The sequence below is a fragment of the Tachyglossus aculeatus genome, chromosome 9 (genome assembly GCF_015852505.1).
Source record: "Tachyglossus aculeatus isolate mTacAcu1 chromosome 9, mTacAcu1.pri, whole genome shotgun sequence".
Classification (NCBI taxonomy): Eukaryota; Metazoa; Chordata; class Mammalia; order Monotremata; family Tachyglossidae; genus Tachyglossus; species Tachyglossus aculeatus.
In genome coordinates, this window is record NC_052074.1 from 36,161,078 (window position 1) to 36,173,004 (window position 11,927).

General features: G+C 53.5%; 1 pseudogene; it reads right to left on the reverse strand.

The window, feature by feature from the left end:
• Positions 1 to 2,549: 2,549 nt before the first annotated feature.
• LOC119932065 lies at positions 2,550 to 6,641 on the reverse strand (annotated as a pseudogene).
• Between the last annotated feature and the right edge of the window lie 5,286 nt (positions 6,642 to 11,927).

The following is an 11,927-nucleotide window of genomic DNA, read 5'->3' on the forward strand; positions in this document are numbered from 1 at the left end:
TCTAGGGCTGAAGATATAGCTTTGGGAACTGTATCGTTCATTCATTCATTCAATCGTATTTATGTATTGAGCGCTTACAGTGTGTAGAGCACTGTACTATGCGCTTGGGCATAGGATAGTATATAGTATATTACACTATAGTTTAGTAGAGTATAGAGAAGCAGTGTGGTTCAGTGGCAAGAGCCCGGGCTTTGGAGTCAGAGGTCAGGGGTTCAAATCCCGCCTCCGCCGCTTGTCAGCTGTGTGACCTTGGGCAAGTCACTTCAGTTGTCTGGGCCTCAGTTCCATCTGTAAAATAGGGATGAAGACTGTGAGCCCCGGCGGGGGGCAACCTGATCACCTTGTAACCCCCCAGCGCTTAGAACATTCATTCCGTCGTATTTATTGAGCGCTTACTGTGGGCAGAGCACTGTACTAAGCGCTTGGGAAGTAGGGAAGCAGTGTGGCTCAGCAGAAAGAGCCCAGGCTTTGACGTCAGAGGTCATCGGTTTAAATCCCGGCTCTGCCACTTTCATTCATTCAGTCGTATTTATTGAGCGCTTACTGTGTGCAGAGCACTGGACTAAACGCTTGGGAAGTACAAGCCGGCAACATATAGAGACGGTCCCTACCGAACAGTGGGCTCATGGTCTAGAAGGGGGAGACAGAAAACAAAACCAAACCTGGAGACAGATCAGGACTTCCTGACCCCTCCTGCCCTCCCCCTGCACTCTGTGACCCCTCCTGCCCTCCCACTGCACTCCGTGACCCCTCCTCTCCCCCTCAGCATCCCCTGCCTCCCTGCCACTTCCTGGCCCTCCCACTCCCTCCTGATCTCCCTCAAGTCCCCTCCTGAACCCCACGACCCTTTCTGATCCCCTGGGTATCCCCTGATCCCATCCCCGCCCACTCCCGGCCCTCTAGCATTCCCAAGTCCTTTGACGCTCCCTGACCCCCTGGGAAGCCCTGACCCCTACCCCCTCCTGCTTCTCTCTCAGCTCCAGCCCCTCCTGCCCCTTCCCACCCCCTGCCCGCTGCTACCCCATGTGCCCTGCCCCGGCGTTGCCGTCGTCACGGGTTCCTTCCTCTCCAGCAAGCGGGCCGGACCTCGGTGGGCCGCCGGGGTCAGAGGGCAGAAGTGGACCCGGCAGATCCTGAAGGGTGTCTCGCCGTACCTAGAGAGTGGGCAGATGCTGGGGGTCCTGGGGAGCTCAGGCGAACAGGGGCTCCGGTCCGGCCAGTGGCTCTGACCCCTTTCAGGCAGAGGCCTAGCCTGGCTTTGTTGCTGCGGCCCAGCCATCGGCGACCCAGCTGGGGCTGCGGAGGTGGGAGGGCAGTGGGTCAGTGGCACTTCCGGGCAGCGTCTGTGGGCCCGTCTCCTTGGACCCCACTCTTCCCATCCCCCCGGGCCATCCCTGCCCCCGTCCTGCCCACCCCTCGGCTCCCCCAGCTCTTTCCCCCCCCAGCTCTTCCCGCACTTGGGCCGTTTCTGTCCGGGCTCCCGCTTCAGGGCTCTCCTCCCTCCCTGGCTTTCCCATCCCTCCCCTCTCCCCCGCGACAGGTTCCGGGGGGACCACGCTGCCGGACGTGCCGTCGGGGCGGCTGAGGCAGCAGGGGACACTGGTGGGAGACGTGTGTGTGAACGGCCACCGGCCGGGCCCCGACCAGTTTCAGGATTGCATCTCCTATGCCCTGTCAGGTGGGGACCCGCATGGCTACTGCGTGGTTTCCCGGGCAGGCAGTCTAGGTGCCACGGCATGTGTGCCGTCTGTGCAGTGTAGGCACTGCCATGTAACTCCCTGGCCGGGCAGTGTCCACTGCAGGAAGGCATCCCGGCCAGGCGGTGTAAACGCTGCAGTGCGGTGTCCTGGCCGGACAGTCTAACTGCTGCAGGTCTTCAGTGTGGGGCTGGACTGACTTCAGTGTCCTCTCCACCGCTGTTGGAGGAGTACACTTTTCTGGGCTACCTCCCCGTCCGGGAGACCCTGACATACGCAGCGCAGCTGGCCGTCGGCACCGGCTCCCCTGACTTCTTCTGCAGGAAGGTGGGTGAGCGGGCATCAGCAAACCCTAAGCGTCCAAACTATGCTCTTCTCTTGGGGAGAAGTCCATGCCTGAGTTTACCCCTTCAGTCTCTGGGCTTCTCATTGCAGGGGCTACCCCAGAGGCCCCCTGGCCACATGCAGAGTCTTTGGGGTGTCCAGCCGGCCTTCCTCACGGGGACTCATGGGCAAAAGAACTTGAGGCGATCAGGGTGGGGGTGGGACAGTGGGTGGTCACTCTGTGCCCTCAGGGAGAGGTAGGGCTATTTGGTGGGCATACTGACTGTACTCTGTGCCCACTGGTGTGGCCATGTGGTGGGCACACTGACCATGCTCTGTGCCTGCAGGCAGAGCGGTGGCCATGCGGTGGGCATGCTGACGGTACTCTGTGCCCGCAGTCAGAGCAGTGGCCATGTGGTGGGGACACTGACCGTGCTCTGTGCCCGCAGGCAGAGCGGTGGCCCTGCAGCGGTCAAGCTGAGCTTGTTGTGTGCCCACAGGTAGAATCGGGGATGGTGGAGCTGAGCCTCAGCCTCGTGGCAGACACGCTGATCGGGAGCAATGCGACCGGAGGTGTTTCTAATGGCGAAAGTCCATCACGGCCCAACTCCTCCGGGATCCAAGTAAGTGGCTGGCCTGCGAAGCCATCTCTGGGCACTTCAGGGGGCCCCAGAAAGCAGGCCCTTCTGCTCTGATGTGGGCACTTTAAAGTGCTTTAAAGCCAAAGGTCTGCCACCCGCCTGCTATCTGTCCTCGACGCTGCCAACCTCTTGCTCCACCCCACCTCACCCACTCACCAACTTGGTCATACCCTCGACCTCATCATCTCCCGTCGGTGCACTGTGTCCACCCTCACCAACTCTAAAATCCCTCTCTCTGATCATAATCTTCTCACCTGCCTCCTCACTCACACTCCTTCCCCCTGTAAATCCATATTACTCCCTCACAGAGATCTCCGCTCTCTTGACCCCATCCATCTTTCGGAGCGCCTCACACCCCACCTCGCCGCCCTCTCCTCTCTACCCAGTCTTGATGATCAGATTACTGCTCTCAACTCTACCCTTTCTACTCAGCTAGACTCACTCGCTCCCCTTTCCCTTCGCCACTCTCGTACCAGTAACCCACAGCCCTGGATCACTGCCACTGTCCGCCTCCTTCGCTCTTATGCTCGAGCTGCCGAACGCTGCTGGCGAAAGTCTGAACACCATTCCAACCTCGTTCACTTCAAGTTTATCCTTTCCTGCCTTAACTCAGCCCTCTCCTCTGCCAGACAAAACTATTTCTCCTCCCTCATTGACACCCGTGTCCATCACCCCCGCCAGCTCTTCCGTACATTCAACTCCCTTCTCAGGCCCCCGGTTCCTCCCCCTCCTCCTTCCCTCACCCCCAACGGTCTGGCCTCCTACTTCATTAACAAAATTAAATCCATCAGGTCCGACCTCCCCAAAGTCACTTCCCCCCCTTCTCCAACCCCCCGGCTCTCAACACTCTTTGCTACTCTCCCATCCTTCCCAGCAGTATCCTCAGAGGAGCTCTCCTCCCTCCTCTCAAGTGCTACTCCGGCCACCTGTGCTTCTGACCCCTTTCCCTCTCATCTCATGAAATCTCTTGCTCCATCCCTTCTCCCCTCCTTAACATCCATCTTCAACCGCTCACTCTCCACCGGTTCCTTCCCTTCTGCCTTCAAACATGCCCATGTCTCTCCCATCCTAAAAAAACCGTCTCTTGACCCCACCTCACCTTCTAGTTATCGCCCCATATCCCTCCTACCATTCCTTTCCAAACCCCTTGAACGAGTTGTCTACACACGCTGCCTCGAATTCCTCAACAGCAATTCTCTCCTCGACCCCCTCCAGTCTGGCTTCCGTCCCCTACATTCCACGGAAACTGCCCTCTCAAAGGTTACCAATGACCTCCTGCTTGCCAAATCCAACGGCTCATACTCTGTCCTAATCCTCCTCGACCTCTCAGCTGCCTTCGACACTGTGGACCACCCCCTTCCCCTCAACACGCTACCTGACCTTGACTTCAGACTCCGTCCTCTCCTGGTTCTCCTCTTATCTCTCCGGTCGTTCATTCTCAGTCTCTTTTGCAGGCTCCTCCTCCCCATCCCATCCCCTTACTGTGGGGGTCCCCCAAGGTTCAGTGCTTGGTCCCCTTCTGTTCTCGATCTACACTCACTCCCTTGGTGACCTCATTCGCTCCCACGGCTTCAACTATCATCTCTACGCTGATGACACCCAGATCTACATCTCTGCCCCTGCTCTCTCCCCCTCTCTCCAGGCTCGCATTTCCTCCTGCCTTCAGGACATCTCCATCTGGATGTCTGCCCACCACCTAAAACTCAACATTTCCAAGTCTGAACTCCTTGTCTTCCCTCCCAATCCCTGCCCTCTCCCTGTCTTTCCCATCTCTGTTGACGGCACTACCATCCTTCCCGTCTCACAAGCCCGCAAACTTGGTGTCATCCTTGACTCCGCTCTCTCATTCACCCCTCACATCCAAGCCATCACCAAAACCTGCCGGTCTCAGCTCCGCAACATTGCCAAGATCCGCCCTTTCCTCTCCATCCATACCGCTACCCTGCTCGTTCAAGCTCTCATCCTATCCCATCTGGACTACTGCATCAGCCTTCTCTCTGATCTCCCATCCTCGTGTCTCTCCCCCCTTCAAACCATACTTCATGCTGCTGCCTGGATTGTCTTTGTCCAGAAACGCTCTGGGCATGTTACTCCCCTCCTCAAAACTCTCCAGTGGCTACCAATCAATCTGCGCATCATGCAGAAACTCCTCACCCTGGGCTTCAAGGCTCTCCATCACCTCACCCCCTCCTACCTCACCTCTCTTCTCTCCTTTTACAGCCCACCCCACACCCTCCGCTCCTCTGCCGCTAATCTCCTCACCGTACCTCGTTCTCACCTGTCCCGCCATCGACCCCCAGCCCATGTCATCCCCCGGGCCTGGAATGCCCTCCCTCTGCCCATCCACCAAGCTAGTTCTCTTCCTCCCTTCAAGGCCCTACTGAGAGCTCACCTCCTCCAGGAGGCCTTCCCAGACTGAGCCCCTTCCTTCCTCTTCCCCTCGTCCACCTCTTCATCCCCCCATCTTACCTCCTTCCCTTCCCCACAGCACCTGTATATATGTATATATGTTTGTACATATTTATTACTCTATTAATTTTACTTGTACATTTATATTCTATTTATTTCATTTTGTTAGTGTGTTTGGTTTTCTTCTCTGTCTCCCCCTTTTAGACTGTGAGCCCACTGTTCGGTAGGGACTGTCTCTATATGTTGCCAACTTCTACTTCCCAAGTGCTTAGTACAGTGCTCTGCACACAGTAAGCACTCAAATATGATTGATTGATTGATTGAGTTTCTGTTTGATGCAGAGGTGGATGGGTAACCACTGGAAGTTTTTGTAGAAAACCGATCCAGGTAGCAGAATGAAGTATGGACTGTAGTGGGGAGAGACAGACGGCTGGGAGGTCAGCAAGGAGGCTGACGCAGAAATCCAAGCAGGATAGGATAAGCGTCAAAATGACATGAGCCACAGCACCATAAACCCTGGCATCATCGTTCATTGTAGTGTGGTCAGTAGGTGCCATGAAGCTCAGCAGCTTACTAAGGACATGATACCGGAGTTTTCTTCCTTTGCTGGCTTTCCTATCCACTATCCTGTGAATTTTACTCTGTAACTTCTGAATAGCCGGCCATTGCCCGCCCATGGCCAACTGATCATTCGGATCCAAGGAACTGGTCTTCCGTTCTATAAGTTCTCGCAGAAGCTGGCGGTAAAAGTCATCATCACCAAAGATCTCTTCATCCAGGTCCTTCAAGTGAGCATTGGCTGGATCCTGCGGCAAAATCTCCTGCTGTCCTGGCACGCTGTCGGGGATAGGCTGGAGTTCTGGCTCGGCCTTGCCAAGAACACGGTACAAAGAGTGCTTAGTCTGCATCCGCTGAAGTAATCGCTCTTTGCCCATCGGAATATGGTCTATCTGAGTCAGGATTGGGCGCTCAAAGGCTCAAAACCCTTTCCCAGCTTGCCAGAAGCCAGTTTGGTTTTGTCGTGCCATTTTTGCAGCGTCCGGTTACGATAGGATGTGAAATCGGCAAAGCGTTTTGCCATGAAGTCAGGGGTAGTCACTCATCTCTAGCTTGCTTCCGCTTAGGTGGCCCTTTCCTCTGCAGCTGCTGCTGCTGCTGCTGTCCCTCCTCAGCAAGCAATTCCTCCTTCACTGGAAATTTCCTCCTCACTCTCTGCTTTGGGTTTTTTCCCACCTACCAGGTGCCTCGTGTCTGGATGCTGGTAAAGCAGTTCACCCTGAAGATCCACCAGAGACCTCAATAGTGCCTTGTGACTGTTTTTCAGGATGCTGGCAAACTCTGATCCTCCCTTGTCCTTGAATATGGGGAACGTTTCTGGCTGTGGAAGCTGGTTGGTGGTGAGCAGGGCCTTCTGCAATTTGATTCTTCCTTCCAAAAGCAGGTCCCATAATGCTATTTGGTTCTTCACAGCTTTTCCTTTCTCCATTTGCTCTGTCACTTTCCATTTCCATCTCCATTTCCATGCCCCACATGGGGCTAACGGCCTTAATCCCCATTTTCCAGGAGATGGAACCTAAACCCAGAGAAGTGAATTGACTTGCCCAAGGACCCACAGCAGACAGGTGGCGGAACTGGGATTAGACCCCAGGTCCTTCTGACTCTCGGGCCCAGGCTCTATCCTCTCGGCTACTCTGCTTCTCACCATTAATATGGGTATTCAAGCTTTGGCTGTATTTTATGGCCCTCTGACGAGAAGCTCAAAACATTTTGCAGACGTCATCTCCTGACGGCCCACCGAGTCCGGGGAATATTGTCCCTTCCCAGCTTGACCACCATATCGGTCTCCTCACCGGTCCCTTTGTCTCCGGTCTCTCTATTGCCCGGGGTATTTTCCAAAAATCTCACCCGGAACAGCGATAGTTAAAGCCATGGAAGTGAATGAGCTCCCCAGAGGGAGTGAGTGTAAAGTCAGACGGAAAAGGTCTCAGAAGAGAACCTCAAGCGATCCATACAAGCTAAGGGATGGAGGGAGAAGAGGAACTGGTGAAAGACCTTTTCTTGACTTTGTGTTTTGAATGGCATTTGTTGAGCACCTCCTATGTGCGAGGCACTGTTCTTAAGTGCTGGGGTTGATACAAGATAATCGGGTTGGACAGAGTCCCTTTCCCCCATAGGGCTCACAGTCTTATTCCCCATTTTTCAGACGAGGTCACTGAGGCACAGAGAAGTGAAGCGACTTGCCCAAGGACACCCAGCTGACAAGTAGTGGAACTGGGGTCAGAACACGGGTCCTTCTGACTAGTAGGCCCGGTCTCTGTCCAGTAGGCCTTGCCACGTATAGACTCCGAAACCATCGAGGGGTAGATGAGAACTGTGTCGACCTGTGTTCGGCCCACCTGTCCGGGATTCCGGCACGCTGTCGGGCACCGTGACTCATGGAAATTTTTTGTGCTCGCTCTGTGCCAGGCCCTGTACTAATTGCTTGGGCAGAAACTAGCTAATCACATTGGACACGGTCCCTGTCCCTTTTGGGGCCCACAGTCTTTGTCCCCAGTTTGCGGATGAGGGAACTGAGGCACAGAGAAGTGAAGTGACTTGCCCAAGGTCACACAGAAGACATGTGGCAGAGCTGGGATTAGAGTCCCTGATCTTCTGACTCCCAGAGCCGGAAAAACATTGTTTTACCACGGAAAAACATTTCATCATCACGTGCCAGTGATGATGACACTCCCCCGATTCGAGGCCAGAAAGGAGGGGATACAGGCAGGAGCAGGAAGGCTGGGTCTAGGCCATAGGTCTGGGGTTTCCTTTGCTAACCCCCTGCCACACCCTAGACCGAGCCACCGGAGCCCATCGTCGCGATATGGGGGTGGCTCACTGGCCTCCCGTAGCCCGAGCCGCCATCTAATGGTTATCGGTCAATCGTATCTATTGAGTGTTTACTCTGTGCAGAGCACTGTATTGAGTGCTTGGGAAAGTTCACTGCAGTAGAGTTGATAGACATAATCCCTGTCCTTAAGAAGCTTGCAGTCTACAAGGGAAGACAGACAGAAGTGCTTAGAGGGCTAGCATCCAAGTGCACAGGCCACATGGAAGGGAGAACAAATAGGGGAAATGAGAAGTTAGTTGTGGAAGACCTTTTAGAGGAGATAATAATAATGATAATAATTCTGGCATTTGTTAAGCGCTTATTCTGCATCAACCACTGTTCTAAGCGCTGGGGTAGATACAAGGGTTGTCCCACATGGGGCTCACAATCTTAATCTCAATCCCCACTTTATTGATGAGGTAACTGAGGCACAGAGAAGTTAAGTGGCTTCCCCAAGGTCACACAACAGACAAGTGGAGAAGCCGGGATTAAAACCCGCGTCCTCTGACTCCCAAGCCCGTGTTCTCTCCACTAATCCACGCTGTGGAGAAGTGATTTTAAGAGGGCTCTGAAGGTGGGGAGAGTGGTGGGCTGTCTAATTGGAAGGGCCAGGATTTCCTGGCCGTTCCTTGGTTCCTTGTGGGGGTTGTGAGGAGGGAACTGAGACGGGACAGGAAAGGGGGGTGGGGGTCGGGCCGGTGATGAGACTGACTGGAGAGGCGTTTGGAATTAGTGTTTCTCTGGACAGACCCTTTCATCCTATCCTATTCATTCATTCGATTGTATTTATTGGGCACTTACTGTGTGCAGAGCACTGTACTAAGCACTTGGAAAGGGCAACTGGGCAACAGATAGAGATAATCCCTACCAGACAATGGACTCACAATTTAGAAGGGGGAGACAGACAACAAAACAAATCAAGTAGACAGCCATCCCTAACATCAGAGTAGATCAATAGAATTATAGACAAATACACATCATTAACGAAATAAATAGAATAATAAATATGTACAAATATACACAAGAGCTGTGCGACGGGGCAGTGGGTAGAGCAGAGGGAGGGAGTAAGGGCAGTGGAGAGGGGAGGAGGAGCAGAGGAAAAGGGGGTGCTCAATCTGGAAAGGCCTACCTGCCCTACTCTATCTTCTGGCAGCCATACCCTCATCCAATGATGCAGCTGGACCTTCCCTCAGGGACAACTGATCTCTACCCCAGCTGTTTCCAATCAGGGGAATTAGTGACTAACGCATGCACGCCCCGCCCCCACCATCTCCCTGCCCTATATAAGCCTACAGGGGCCCCAGTCCATTCAAGGCTGGTTGTCTTTGAATCGTTGTAAGGGCTGGGTTTGGTGAGCTGGGGAGAATAAGGGGATTTTTGGAAGGTGGTTTTGATGATTTGGGAGCCTTGAATCTGCTTACTGGTTTGATAGCTGGGAGTTCTTTAAGGCCACGTAATTTCCCCAAGATTTTGCCTGTAGGGTTGTGCTGAGAGAGTATCTTTGCTCTACCCTGACCTCACTCATTCCTGCGTTGGGTAAGGGTGGTTAGTGGGCAAAAGGGCCACTACTCCATCTTAGATGGCTTCCTGGGCACTCAAACTGCCTCTTTGTTCTACCACTTCTCTCCCTGGCAGGGGAAGTTCTAAGGGACGCTTTGCTACAGCAATCAATCAACAGCATTTGAGATCTTCCTTTGGGAGGAGTATTGTACTAACTGCTTGTGAGAGCCTAGTAGAACAGATTAAGCAGATATGTTTCTTGCAGCCTTGCCTCACCACCTCAACACACCTGTCCCCACTTCTCTGTTCTCATTATGATGTTGCTTTCCCTTAAACCTTCAGATAGGCCTGTCTTGTGCATGCTGACATAGTTCTCTTTGAATCTTACAGGTCCAGTCTCGGTGTAATGAGGGGGATCAGATCCAGATGATGCAGTACAGGTAAGGGAAGATTCTGGGTAAAACAATAGGTACTTAATTGATGTGGGGTGAATGTTTCAGTGCTTAGGGGGTGGGATTAAGTGGACTGGTGAGCTGGAAGGGAAAGTAAAATGTTTGGGGAGGGGCTAGGGAGATGAAAACTTTAGTTAGAGAAGGCCTGTTGAAGAAGAAACAACTTCAGTAGGCATTTTAAAGAGGTGGAAGACCCCTGGTACATTGATTGGGTAGGTGGGAGGTGGGAGTGCCAGATGGGAGGATATTTGGGATGGGTTGAGGGTGGATGTGGTCCAAGTGAGGCATAAGGAGTTGGCTGGAGTTTGCCTCCCAGAAGCTTCTCAGCACCCTTCCTGGCCATGAAGACTGTTGCCCCTTCAGTGAGGACCCAGAACAGCTGATCCCCATGGAGTGGAAGAATCAGGAGTTGAGCTTCCATTCACTCATTCATTCACTCAGTCGTATGTATTGAGTACTGATTGTGTGCAGAGCACTGTATTAAGCGCTTGGGAAGTACAAGTTGGCAACATATAGAGATGGTCCCATCTCTAAGGGAAGGTGGGGCCATGTGTGGATGACTAGGGGTTAATGCAGGAGGAGGATAAGGTGTGTAGAGGAGCTTGTCACTGTCAGTACTGTGACTGGTTTTACCAACTGGGGCTAAGGCTCTGCATAGGGAACTGACTCGGTTTGACTTGACTTTGGGACTGAGGAGACCCCGGACCCTTAATTCTGTAGATGGGCCATTCTTGCCTGAACCCACAGTCCTGTCCACAGGGTCACTCTGCAAATCCTCAGCACCTCTAGCGTTGGAACCCCTCTGTGCTTGACACTGACTGCCTCTGAGGGAGTTGGGAGGGTGGGTTGGGGGGAGGAGCGGGGAAGAGCCTAGTGTTTCGAGTGATGCTGATTAAAGTGTTCTGTGGCTTGCTAGATGTGAGCTCTACTGGGCCAGGAAACTTCCCCAAGGCCCTCCACGCGGGGCTGTTCTGTAGAGGTATCATTCTCACGGACGTCGACCTCATTAATGCCTGGGTTCGGGGTCAGGGTTGGGTACCGGGTTGAAGGGCCTAATGCTCTCGCCAGGCTACCTGGCCACTCAAACTGCCTCTTTGTTCTCCAGCTTCCTGCTGTGGCTGTGGAAGTTCTCAAGGGCATTTGGCTCCTGCAGTCCAGCAATGGTACGTGAGGTCTTGCAGAGCACTGTACTAAGTGCTTGGCAGAGTAGACTGCAATACACCTGTTGCATGCCACCCTCACTCACCCACCTTAGCACACCTGTCCCCACTTGTCTGCAATTCTAACAGAGTTCTCTTCCTATCTTATAGGTCCAGCATCCATATAATAAGGGGGACCCAGATGATACAATACAGGTAAGGGAAGAATCTGAGTAAAAAGATATGTACTTAATGGGGATTAATGCTTCAGGGCTTAGTGGGTGAAAGTAAGTGCATGGGTGAGTTGGAAGTGAAAATAAAATGCATGTTTGGAGGGGTGGGGACATTGGGGGCCGGCATCGGGGTCCGGCAGTGGGGAGGAGAGCTTGTCAGAGAAGGCTTGTTAGAGAAGAAAAAACTTCAGTAAGGCTTTATAAGATGTGGGAGAAGGCTGGGAGATACACTGGGAAGGTGCGGGTTGGGGGCCGAGGGAGGATGTGGTCCAAGTGAGGCATAAGGAGCAGGCTGGAGCTTTCAGGCTTTTTCTAATCCCAGGTAGATTACATCTTCAATCTAATCGTTTGAAGGTGGATGTCAGAGTCCTGATGATGAGAAGAGATGGACCAGTGGATTTCCCTTCCCAGAACCTTCTCACCAACCTTCCTGGCCATGAGGACTGTTTCCCCTCCAGTGGGGACCCTGAGCAGCTGATCCCCATGGAGATGAGGAATCCAGAGCTGAGCTTCCATCTCTAAGGGAAGGTGATTGGGGGGCATGTGGGGATGACAAGGGGTTACTGCAAGAAGAGGACCAGGTGTGCAGAGGAGCCTGTCACTCTCAGAACTGTGGCTGGTTCTAACCAACTGGGGCTAAGGCTTTGCATAGGGAACTGCTTC